Source organism: Coenobita brevimanus, chromosome 96 (genome assembly GCF_032717465.1).
Source record: "Coenobita brevimanus isolate Jiangsu-jjx chromosome 96, ASM3271746v2, whole genome shotgun sequence".
NCBI classification, from domain to species: domain Eukaryota; kingdom Metazoa; phylum Arthropoda; class Malacostraca; order Decapoda; family Coenobitidae; genus Coenobita; species Coenobita brevimanus.
Genome location: NC_137049.1, coordinates 13,559,390 through 13,573,002, shown reverse-complemented (window position 1 = coordinate 13,573,002; position 13,613 = coordinate 13,559,390). Strand labels below are relative to the sequence as shown.

Below are 13,613 nucleotides of genomic sequence, written 5' to 3'. Positions count from 1 at the left end.
GCACAGGTCCTGTCTCCGTCACAGCAAACACTAAACTGAATTCAAATACATTGAATGGGCAGGACGCAAGGCGTGGCTAACGGTTGAGGGAAGCAGAGGCAAACGATAAAGAAATAATTGTATCGCTCAGTAGCGCACTTAGTGACGTGCATTAAATCGGTCACTTTTTGAAAACGGTGACGAATTATTTGAAAAGTATACCCCGGAATGGAGAGAGAAACGGTTAACTGAGCGATACACAGTGAGTTTTCCACTAATAGTTCGTGGCTTCTCACAAAAAGGAAATGTCGCGAATTGATTCGTGACACCAGCATCAAGCTTAGTAAACTGTACAGTACCCCAAAATGACAATGTTCTCCCCACCAGTGGCTAAAACACATTAATCTAAGTCTAAAAACAGTTAATAAATCAACCTAGACATACAACTTTAGTCTATAATATCATCAAAATTGTAAAAAAAAAAAAAAAAAAAAAAAGTTCAAAACCCATTGTTAAATCAGGGTTTGGCCATTGTCAGGCGGGGTATGGTGGTATTTCTAGCCCCATTGCTAAGCTGGGGATATCACATCTAGGGGTATCATATATCGAGGTATACTTGTACCTTTATATGATGGTTTCTTGCCTCCTTGTATTCACTCCACATTCTCCCACAGTGTCTTCATGACAACCTGTTCCATGCTGTATTTATGATTTCCTGTGCCTTCATGCATCGTCATTTAAACCATTACTTTTTCATTTCCATTTGGAATTCTGTGTGTGGGTGGCTGGGTGGGCATAGGCCTAACAGCCCATTCCCAGAGGCCTAACACTCCTCCTACATGTCTTACACCTCCACATTACCATTTTGATGCTAACACCCAATGTCTACAGTCAACCCCTGTTATTCAGAGGTTTGCCATTTTCAGGTTCGCATAGACTGTATGCGGATTTTTCTGGGAAATTATTTTAAAATATCACAGAATAATATTTCTTGCTTTTCCCCCATCATCTGCTGTTCCTAGTGGTTCATAAGTGACCTTTTTGCATGTTTTCCATGTGAAATACTGTCCTGTACAATTACATTCTGCAGTTACCCTGTACAGCAATCCCTTGATTATCTGACGTAATAGAGCCAAAGGCATGTCCAGAAAGTGGATCCATCTGGGTAATGGACTTCTCCCCTGATCCTCCTTCATACATTGTTAGTGCATATTGCTGTTAGTGTGTTTGTGCACATGCACTTGTTACGTTCCGAGTGGTGACGTCATCGGAAGGGTCTTGCGGTATGCAGACGAGCCCGCTCACTTGTAAGTGTGAGGCCGGTGAGTTCGGTTGTTTTCGCATCCTAATACTGGTAGCAGAGCACAGTTCGAGCATAATGGCGTCATGCTCGAAAAACTTAAGAATGATTCTGCCTATGAGAGTTGGAAGAAGGACATCTACATTTGGTGCGAAATGACGGACTTACCGAAAAAGAAGCAAGCTCTCGCCATTCACCTTTCATTGTCATGAAGAGTGAGAGTGGCGTCTTCAGAAATTGACGCTGCTGATCTGAATGATGATAATGGTGTTCAGGCCTTGTTGAACAAACTAGATGGTTTATTTCTTGTGGACAAAGGACGTCGGCAGTTTGCAGCTTTTCATGAATTGTACAACTTCAGAAGACCTGGTGATATGAACATTCGTAAGTTCGTGGCAGAATTCGAGCATGTTTATTTTAAATTTACGAAGCAGGACATGCAACTACCTAATTCTGTGATGGCTTTTATGCTTCTGGCTTCATGCAAACTTTCAGATAGTGAGCAACAACTAGTGATGTCTGCGATAACTGATGTAACTTACAAAAATATGAAATCTGCCCTGAATTGTATTTTCGCTGGGGAAATTCACAGGCAGAACGATGCATCGGTGTCTGCCAGCGAGGTGAAGAATGAGCCAGTTTTTTGGAGTGACGAAGTCGGGGGTGAGGAAATGTTTTATGTTAGGAGTACTCGACAAGGAAGGACAAGGTTTCGGGGTGGTGCAGTAAGTGATCGAGGTCGTGGTGATGGCCGTTCAACTGTGTCTGCTAGAATTTCCCAACGCTCATCCACCAGCAGGAGGCAGAACCCGCTCGGGCCTGATGATAAGGTGTCGAGGTGTTTAGTATGTGATTCTCGATTTCATTGGGCACGTGATTGTCCGGATGCATACGAAAATAAAGGCAGTCGAGAAGAAAATTATGAAACAGTGCATCTGTCATTATTTATGGGCTATGCGGATGATACCGCTAGTAGAGATAAATTACAGACGCTAGTAGAAGAATCTAAGGGATATGCTGTTCTAGACACAGGGTGTTCTACAACAGTATGTGGGGCTGAATGGATCAATTGCTATCAAAGTGAGCTCAGTGATTACGAACGTGAAGCTATAATAGAAGGAAAGTCATCCTCAACGTTTACTTTCGCTGATGGTGTCACAGTTACTTCCCTTAAACGTGTTACTCAGCCCTGCTACATTGGAAATATGCGTGCAACCATTATGGCTGATGTGGTGAGCTGCAATATTCCCTTGCTGCTGAGCAAACGTTCCATGAAAAAAGCAAAAATGGTGATTAATTTTGAGAGTGACCAGGTCAAAATTTGTGGAACTATTTTTAATTTGAAGTCCTCATCTTCAGGCCATTACTTGCTTCCAATTTCTTTGTGACTAGGCCGAGAGTTTTGTGAAACGATTGCACTGGCATCTCTTGGGGGTGATGTAGATAAAACGGCTTCGAAGCTTCACAGGCAGTTTGGACACCCAACGTCAGCTAAACTAATCAGACTTATTACAGATGCTGGAATTAAAAGTTTATTACTGGAGCAAGCTATCAAGGATGTATCTGATGCATGTAGTCTGTTGTAGGTAAAAGAGAGCTAAGCCCCGACCCATAGTCAGTTTGCCCATGGCATCTAAGTTTAATGAAGCCATAGCTATGGATTTGAAAGCTTGTGGAAGGTATTATTTCTTAGTCCTTGTTGATTTGGCGACCAAGTACTGCACCGCAGTAGTAATTGCGGACAAATGTGCAACCACCTTTATCAGAGAAGTATTTCAGAGCTGGATTGTTTTCTTTGGCGCACCTGGAAAAATTCTTACAGATAATGGGTGTGAATTCAGCAATACTGAAATACAAGCATTGGGAGAGGCCTTTAATATCAAGGTCATGACGATGTCTGCAGAGAGTCCATGGGGCAACGGAGTATGTGAGCGTCAAAATGCAGTCATAGGTGACATTGTTAGGAAGATATTGGCTGATAGCCAGTGTGACTTGGATGTGGCCTTGGCTTGGGCAGTATCAGCAAGAAATGCTCTCACCAACTATGCAGGTTTTTCTCCGAACCAACTTGTTTTTGGTCAAAACTCTGGCCTGCCTAATGTATATGCAAATAATCCTCCAGCCGTGGAACCTACATTGCCATCAAAAATTGTGAGGGACAATTTGAACGCTCTTCATTTAGCAAGACAAGAGTTTATAAAGACTGAATCAGGTGAACGTTTGGCTAGGGCTTTGTGCCACAACATACGTTCGAGTGACTTAAACGACATCCAAAACGGAGATGAGGTCTTCTACAAAAGAAATGACAGTCATGAAAATGGCATGGTCCTGGAATCGTAATAGGCAGAGATGGAAAACAAATTCTGGTGAGACACGGCGGTGTCTACGTGCAAATGCATGTGTGTCGTCTAGCACGTGCCCCAGAACGATATACTACAGTTGGAGACAGCGTCAGTAGTTATGAGAAGAACAGTGTAATCCAAGAGAAGCCTAATGACGATTCTTCGCAAGTATTAAATGACTATCCACCAGATGATGTCGGAAAATGGTGCAGTTCTGGATGATCAGCCTCCTACAGTTTCTCTTCCAGTTAAGGAGCCTCCCAAGGTTTCTGTTGGGCAACATATAAAGGGAATACATTCAGAAACTGGAGAGTTGGTGACTGGAAGGATTGTGAGTCGGGCGGGAAAAGCCACTGGAAAGTACAAACACTGCTACAATTTGAAGAGGGGCTCTGATGGCAGTATTGATTGGGTGGATCTGCAAAATGATTTCAGCACATGGGAAGTAGTTGATGGTGAAGTAGAGATGCTTGTTCTTTTCAACTCTGAGGACGTATTATGCGTCAAGGAAAAAGAAATTACAAACCGGCAGAATAATGACGTGTATGAGGAAGTAGATGATGTTGGGCAAGATACCAAAACGGTTCGATGGGTTGTGATGGAAAAAATGAAAAACGAGAAGCCAACTGTTAAAGCCCGTTTAGTCGCCAGAGGATTTGAGGAAGACACTGGATCTCCAGAAAGACTCTCCTACATGCTCAAAAGAGGCTGTGCATTTAGCACTTTCTTTTGCCTCCACCAACCAATGGGATTGCCACACTATGGACATGAAAGCTGCTTATCTGCAAGGTAACGACATTGAGCGAGTTGTTCATTTACGTCCTCCGCCTGAATATGCAAACGGTAAGCTGTGGAGACTAAGGAAAGTGGTTTATGGCCATTGTGATGCTGCTAGGCATTGGTACCTGCGCGTTAAAGATCAGTTGTTGAGTCTCGGAGCTAAAGTGTCATCACTGGATTAAGCACTGTTCTCTTGGAGTAATCAGGACAAGATCGAAGGCATTATGTGCATTTATGTCGATGATTTCCTTTGGGCTGGTACACGTGAGTTCGAGCAGCAAGTGATAAACAGTTTGGGCCAAATATTCCTCATCGGCAGTTCGGAATCAAAAGCTTTCAAATACGTTGGTCTAAATGTCGTCTCCAGCAGCGATGGCAGCATAACGCTTGACCAGTTCCAGTACGCTTTGTCTTTGAAACCAGTCACGCTGAGCAGACATCGTTCAGCAGTAAAATCAGGAGAGCTGTCTGAGTCTGAGAAAACTGAATACCGAGTGTTATTGAGCAACTCAATTGGATTGCCACACACACTCAACCAGATATTGCCTTTGATGTGTGTGAGTTGAGTATGACTAGCAACAGAGCTACCGTAGCAGATTTGCTTAGGCTCAACAAGGTGATCGCAAGGGTGAAGACTGACAGCATGAAGCTATACATTACAAGAATGGGGCCATTCGATGAATGTTATATAGAGTGCTTTTCAGATGCCTCTTTTGCCAACCTTGTAGGCAATGGGTCTCAGGGAGACTTTGTGATCTTCCTACGAGACGCTAGTGGGGCGAGATCTCCCTTATTCTGGCAGACTAGAAAGATCAGGTGGGTCGTCAAATCTACTTTATCTGCTGAAACTTTGGCGCTGCTTGAATGTACTGAAACTGCTGTATATCTCGCCAACATATTGTGTGAGGTTTCTGGATGTGGAGATTTCAAGATCAAGTGTTTCTTCGATAACAAGAGTCTGGTGGATGCCCTTTACTCCTGTAGGAGTGTAGAAGACAGAAGATTGCGCATTGATATTGTTGTATTACAAAACATGTTGGAGCAAGGGGAGCTTGATGAAGTGTCTTGGGCGGATACATCACAACAACTGGCTGACTGTCTCACCAAGAAAGGTGCCTCGACCGAGCGGCTGCGTGCAGCAGTCAGCCGGGACTAGAAGGATTATAATACTTCAAGGGACACCACATATCTGTATGTGGCTACAGACTGGTCTTAATGGTGCTTAAACAAAAGTCTATGTATTGGATACATAGTGTGTATAGGATGCCAATAATCCATTCTGTTTCATCCTTGAGATCTTTCATCAAATTAAGAAGAGAGGACGAGAGTGTTAGTGCATATTGTTGTTAGTGTGTGTGTGTGCGCACGCATTTGTTACGTTCCGAGTGGTGACATCATCAGAAAGGTCTTGCGGTATGCAGGCAGAGCCCACTCACTTGGAAGTGTGAGGCCGGTGAGTTCGGTTGTTTTTGCATCCTAATACCTAACTTTGAGAGCCATTGTAAAAGGCCGCTACAGTACATCGTTCAAGGCTGGTACAATATATCGTGCAACACTTGTTCCTGTTATTTTACACTACTCTGTCTGGTCAGGCAGACCTACAAACTACAGCCAAGCACTTACCATGTCATGTAGGGTTGAGTGGGCCAGGTCGTACTCCTTTAAGATGCGGGGAGTCGACCATCATCAGTCTTTCCCAGGATCTCTCGCATCCTCTCCAGAGTCATCACTACCCTCTTCCTTTTCTGTGGAGGAGGGGCCATCATCACACACTCTAGAAAATGGTATGCAAGGAATAGCAAGGTCTGAAGCAGGTAGGGAACAACCACAAAATCCACCACATGCGCTGCCACACCAACTATACAAGAGGAGTTGCTGACTACACAATTGATGTCTGGGAACTGGGAATGGCTGAAGGAATCTCCAGCAGACACTGGGTGAACTGCAGAGCCAGTCAGCGTGGCGCACCAGGATATTACCGCCTGATCGGGCGAAAGTATTCACGCAGCCCTAATTTCCGTCCAGACACGAGCATTTCATCCAGATAAAATGGAAAAGTGCACATACAGTAAAAGTCTTCTTATTCGGCATCTTCGGGACCAAACAGGTGGTGAAAGAGCAAAAACTGCCGAATGACCGGGAAAACCTGCCAAAAAGTTTCTGACAATCATGGTCGTCACCCCAATGCAATCACAGTGTCTAGGAAGTATTATTGGTCAACCCTAAGAATATTTAATATTTAATAAACAACCATTATTTAATGTATTTAATGATTCTATGTACATGAACTTAACTTTATCTAGTTGTATTTACATATGTACACCTGAAAGCTGGAGTCGCAGCCAGTGAGCTACCAGGCGATCGAACGCCCCACACCCACTGCCCCTACCCCAACCCTAGTGGAATGGCCAAAGCTGGTGATGTTACAATGTATCTTCCTTGTTTTTATAGACAATCAGCACCAGTAGGGGTAATTATATACAGGTATTTAATGTGTAAAGGTATTTAATGTGAAACGTGCTGTTAACCACGACATAGGAGAAAGGCATGAAAATGAAAGAAGACCTGCAATGAATTATGTGGTATGTTACAAATAAGTATAGTATAGTGAACAGCATCTGTTGAAAGATATGTCTTTTCTCATCCATCTCACTTCCACCTTCATCACCTTACTCTCTGGGTTCCTGTATCCATAAAACATCTCCTTTACCCTTTTGTCCCCCACTCCAACCCTTTGTTAACCAGCATAATCTAAGATAATGATGAAACGATCCATCAGGTATTGATCATACCGTATTAATGTTATCATACACCTCTGTATTACGCACCAATAAATCAAGAACATAAAATTTTTCGGTATACCTGCCAGCTGTTTCATCTTGTTGTAAGGTGTTATGTAACATACTGCAAGTTGGACCTTGTGTTACAAGGACATACAATTCTTTATCATTAACACAGGTTATGTGTGATTTTTAGAGGTCCATTAATTCATATTAACTTGGCAATTAAAGCCTTACATTATAAACACGTAAGTTTATGTTCCTGTTATTATTGGATGAATGAAACGAATCAGGGATCATCTCTGATGAACCAGAAACTCTCTGCTTTAACGAAAATATGCCGACCTCAGGTCAGAGCAGTGACACAATGTCATTATGTTTATGAGTGACCCACATTCAATCATATGTAATCCAAGACGCGAGTATATAGCCGATAACACATAATACATTGTAGGTCTTCTTTCATTTTTGTGCTTTTCTTACATGTGGATAACACCACAACATTACACGTTAAATACCTTTATATACCTACCCCAACTGGTTCTGATTGTCCTTAAAAATAATCGTCACATTGTAACATCATCAGCTTTGGTCATTCCACATGTATCCAACAATGCTGACATTGGGGTTGAGGTAGGAGCAATGGGTGTGGGCTGTTCGACTGCCTGGTTGCTCACTGGCTGCGACTCTGGGTACTGGGGGGGAGGGGGAAAAATTATTGCTTTTGGGTGTAGCTTACACTGTAATATAGCACGACAAAGATTCCAAACTTTTGAAAGGTTCTGGTTACATAGCTAGACGCTCACGAATCATGATGGCCGACTGTGCATGCAGTGTTGGCAGGCAGAAAGCTTTAAAAATGCTAAGCTCAACTTTAATATGTGCTAAGCTACAGGTGAACTGTTCAAATTTTAGCTGTAAATTGGACTTCAAAATGCACTAGATAAAGAAGAAAATCTAATATTTATTGGTGTTAAATTATTATGAAAAGCACTACATCTAGCACCAACTGCGCCAAATTGGCAAATATGGTCATAATATACCAGAGACGAGCTGGCGAGCCCATCACAGGTGCCGATCGGCTCAGCATATGTGCCAGAAGAACAGATAACTTTCGTAATGGGACTATCTATAAAAACCGCCGAAAGACTGGAAATATCTTAAGACCAGCTGCTGAATGAGAGGACTTTTACTGTGTAATAGTTTAATGCAGCCAGATCACAGTGACCGGGTTATGGATTGTTCAGATAATGGACTCCTGGATAAATGGGAGATTACTGCATAGGTATGTGCTGTTCATCTCAAGGTATCTGCAGTCTACAGCACTTGGTATCTCGCAACATGAATCTCCCGGTCTTTTCTTGCAGCGAGAGCTTGCTTCTGATTGGCTCCTAGGGTAGTGTCCATTATTGTCTGCCTACAGGTCTTCTTTCTCCCTATCCTATTGGCCGTTCAAAAGGGGGACCCGATCATATGCCACTGTGCTCATTCTCTCTCAGTTCATCTCATGGGTTGTGCATCTGCACGTGTTCTGCATGTTATTACAGTTTCGTTAATATATTCCATTCTTTATCCCTGTGAAAAATGGGTCTTAAGTGTGCTGCTTATGGTGCATCTGCTGCTAGGGAGCCTGAATGGTAGAAGAAAGTGATGTTGCTGAAAGATAAAGTGATTTTGTTGAACATGGTCCATGAGGGGCAGTTGTTTGCTGCTGTCAGGCGACATTTTGGTGTGAACAAGAGCATGGTGCATTACATAAAGAAAAATGAGAAGGCCATTTGTGATGCTGTACCTAGAAAGGCTTGTGTATCATCCTGTACTGTCTTTACAGAAAGTATTGATGTGCTATAAAATGGATTTTCAGGACTCATAGTGGGTCTGTAGGTAATGGGAATAGTTAAAACAGTGAAACCAGCGATTTTTGCAGAAGGTATGGATTATTTGTGGATTTCACCCATTCACGGGGGGTCCGGTAAGTAAGCCCCATAAATTGTCGGGTCAACTGTATATTGAATACAATACATACATGCTAGAGCAGTCTTATATAGGACTGGTGTATTGGTGTTGGTGGGAGCGTCCTTACAGCATGTCTGTGGGTTGTTGGTAGATCAGTAAAGTCTATTTTAATGTAATCCAAATCCCTGAAATTGTTCTCTATCTCAGCGAAGATTTGAACCTATGCAGATTGGGATCCAGACCAACTCTGAACTGTCTTGGCCACCATCTCTCCCATCTCCACACAATTTTTTTATCACTGACCATACAGATTAATGATTGTGATGGCTGTACAGTGGCAAGACACCAGAGATAAGGATCTAAGACGATGTACGCTGGGGCAAGATTGCATGGCATGTATACGTGTGAGAGTGACTGAGTTCAGAGGGTTGTCATGATAGGCTGGACCTGTGTGGATAACTCAGATCAGGGTTCTGCACACATAAACTGTCAGCCATCTTGGAACAAGACAAATTACTATATGCATGTATGTCATTTATGGCTGATGTTTCATAGGGGATTATGGTGATTTATAAGCAAAGGTGGTGATTGTATGTCAAAAACTGGCATTAAAATCTTATGATTGCACATCCAGACAATCACAAAACAGTCAGTCGTCAGGCTGGGGAGACCTGTAGTAATAACAGTGGTTATTCACTGGGTGTGGTTTTTATATATTCTCCCACAATCATGTTTTTACATTGCTTTTGGGGCCCTGCCTCACACCATCCTTAGATGGAGAAGAAGGTTGTAATAATAAAAAAAATGATATACCAGTACACCAGGAAACCATTTACTATGCTGGGTGGCAACCATATAACCAGATTTTGGTGCCTGGTGGTTTAGTGGGTAATTATGGCACTCCAGTCGGATTGAGCTGGTGAAGATTTACATCCAAGGGGTGGCTGGGGTTTAGTGCTCACGTAATGCCACTCAGGGATAAGTGAGGCTGGTCACTCTTATCTTAAATATCAGGACCAAATTGCCTAGCCCCGGGCTCCTACGCTCCTTATGGGACAGCGTAGGATTGGATGATGGATGGATGGATGGATATACCAGTAATAGTAATGCTGATAATAGTGCAGTGACCTCTTGATTATGTGACATCATAGAGCCATTGTTGTGTTCAGATACGGACGATGTCTGGTTACGGAACAGTTCCCATACCATTCAGGCCCTACTTATATGTACAGTATCCTTCCTAAATTTAGCAGTGTTCTTCAGTCTTTTAGTTATTTAGACATCAAAACACACATGGGAATATCTGATATAATGCTGGACACTAAGAAAACAATGCATAAACACAAAATAATCAATGAAGACAAAGGTTGCAAAAAGAATTTTATTAGCTACAGTACAGGTATACCCTGGTTAAACGATGCAATTGAAAGTACAAATCCAATGTTAGGCGAGGTATCGTATATCGGTGTGAAGCATAGGGATGCATTTTTGAGTCTTGGATTTCTCCCCCTGCCAAGACCTAAACTCACCCAGATGAGTCCAAAAACAAGTTTCGAGCCCACCTAAACCCTGGAATACCTTTAAAACAAGCCAGACTAATCCTAAAAGCAGTTTATAACTCACCTAAACCCAAAAATAAAATCTGAAAATCGTCATATAAATCTGGAAAAAATCAGACTTATAAATTGTACCCCAGAATGACAATGTTCACCCTGCCTATGACTAAAACACATTAATCTAATGACAATGTTCACCTCGCCTATGACTAAAACACATTAATCTAAGTCTAAAAACAGTTTATAAATCAACCTAAACACAAAATTTAAGTCTGATATATTATCAAAATCGATTTTAAAAAAAATCAAAAGCCATCGTTAAACCGTGGTTTGGCCATCGTTAGGCGGGGAAAATTGGTACTTCTACCCCTGTTGCTAAGCCAGGGTATCGAATCTAGGGGTATCGTATATCGGGGTATACCTGTTCTGTGCTGTACTGTACTTATCACCCAGTGAACAGCAGACAGGCATCATAACCAGCTAGCCTGTATGGTAGCTGGTGTACAGTAATCTCGTTTGGTCTGGTGGCTAACGTAATCACTTAACAAATGTCAGGAAACTCCTCCTCCTCTTCTAACCGTTGGAGCTGGACGATGAGTGGGGACATGCAGTACCACCCATTGAACATAGCGTTGCCATGTCCAGGAGGATTAGTTTTCTAAAGCAGGAATATGCTTGATAGCAGATGAAGTTATGCTAGATTGGCATGAGTTATGCTAAATCTTTCATTGTTCATAATAAGTTTGGTTTCTGTTATTTTCAAAGATTAATATCATATTACTAAGTTGTTAACACTTTGGCCGGCTGATGACATCATTTACGTCAACTGAAAACGCCTGTAAGCTGGCCGATGATGTTATTTACATTATCGAAGTAAAATATTTGCCAAAAATCCATGTTGTTTGGTGTTCATGGGACTAGGTTTAAAATGCATGCCATTGTCTTCCCATTCTTCTTGTGACCCATGTGACTAAGCCACCACGCAGCTGGCCAAATGTGCAGGAGCATCAGTAACTTCGTGAAGCTGATGCAGAGCACCTAGCCTTTCTTATGGTGTTTTTATGGTATTAGTAATAGTGATGCTGGTTGTTTGCTCATTATTTTATATATATATATTATTGTAGAACAACACTTGTGAACAAAGAGAGACCAAAATGAATAAAATAGCGCAAAATACAGTATAATGCTTTTTTTCAAGTCATTGTACATTCTGTTATAGTACTGGTAATGCTGGTATTCTATCAATCTTATATCAGTATATTGGTAATGCTGGTATTCTATTCAACCTTATATTAATATATCCATATAGAAGCATTAATTGCAAACAATTTGATACCGAAATGAATACTGTAGCATGAAAAATAATCTTAGAAATAAGAAAAGAGTATAAACATTTGCGAGTAACTGTGCGCTGCCTGGCAGCCCCTGACTGATCTTGGAGTGTAGCGGGGCGTGTGCGTGGGGACCACCAAAGTGTTAACTGTATAAACCCATATTATTATGGGTCCGTAAACCTGTACACTTCCACTTGCCACCAACTGTGATTTCCTGTTTTAAGTTTGTTAATAAGCTGAAAGCTGTAATATATGGCAAAATATGGATTGTTTCACACTTTCCATTGATAATGTTCATATTAAATAAGTATCTGTCCTTATGAGGCTTATTAATTATTGTCACCTCTAGAAAATTCCTTGGTTATGAGTGAAAAAAATATTCCTCCAGGAAATTCCGCTAACCAGTAGGTAATAAATTTTGCCTCAATGTAAGAACTGAAATCTCTAAATTTTGTGACTTTCCTGCTGATTTGGCTACCCTGCTCAAGAGTTGCAGCATACTGTATATTGAATAATTTGGGAGTGTAATACCTGCCAACCTTAATACTTTGAAGTCTAATATAAAATATGCCAAAATAATTCCAAATTTCATCAATTTAAGCCAAATTTGACATTATACTAAATATTATGCTAAACCAATTATTATCCAGAGAAATATGCTAAATTTAGCACAATTATGCTAAAGAGGAAGTAAGGTGGAGCAGCCATGACTACAGGTGTACTAAGTTCAAACCTTCACCTTCTCGTCATGTTCTCCCTTTGCCGTCAGAGGTGCCACCAGGTGATTGGTGGTGCCACTTGAGTAAAAGGGTGTGCTTTCTGCCCAGTTGGGTAGGCCAACGGCCATGCCACGTTGAGTACACTGCTTCCCGTCCAATCAGCGAAGTTAAGCAACGTTGGGTCTGGTTAGTACTTGGATGGGTGACCGCTTGGGAACACCAGATGCTGTTGGCATCCCTACGTGTCAAGTGGGGTTGGTGGAGGATTAGTCCCCCTCCCTGTAAAACAATTAACTCGAAGCCCTTGACCACCCCGTTTAGGATACATGGCATCTGGCAATGAATGAATGAAAAATGCTAAATCTGGTCACGCTGGCCATGTCTCTACTTGCCAACCAGGTGACTGACCATTCGGTGGGGAGGCAGGCAGCCATTTTTGTCCATTTTTGCTCAGCTGGTAGGTTAAGTTCTGTTACCAGCACATGGCACTAGAGGCTGACTGGGTGGGTTTGACCATTTGGTAGAGAGGCAGATGGCCATTTTTGCTTAGGTGGTGGGTTAGGTTCTGTTACCAGCATATGGCTTGAGAGGCCAGCAAGTTGACTTTGATCATTCGGTGAGGAGGTGGACAGCCATTTTTGCTTAGCTGGTGGGTTAGGGTCTATTACCAGCACTCAGCTAGAGAGGCCGGCCGGTTGCCCCCCCCCCCCCCCCTTTTTTTTTTTTTTTTTTTTTTTTTTTTTTTTTTTTTTTAGGCCGCCCGACTGGCCATGTTGGAAATTTTATTTTCAGATACATACAGAGAAATCTAGATATTGAGCCAAGGCCGAACGTTCAGATACTGGGTGTTCGGATGATTGAGGGGTT

General features: G+C 42.1%; 1 non-coding gene across 1 annotated transcript; it reads left to right on the top strand.

Moving 5' to 3' along the window:
* The first annotated feature begins 12,862 nt into the window (after positions 1 to 12,862).
* On the top strand, positions 12,863 to 12,981 carry LOC145413559 (5S ribosomal RNA). The gene has a single exon (XR_013899744.1). It is a non-coding gene; the product is annotated as a 5S ribosomal RNA (ribosomal RNA).
* The last annotated feature ends 632 nt before the right edge of the window (positions 12,982 to 13,613 follow it).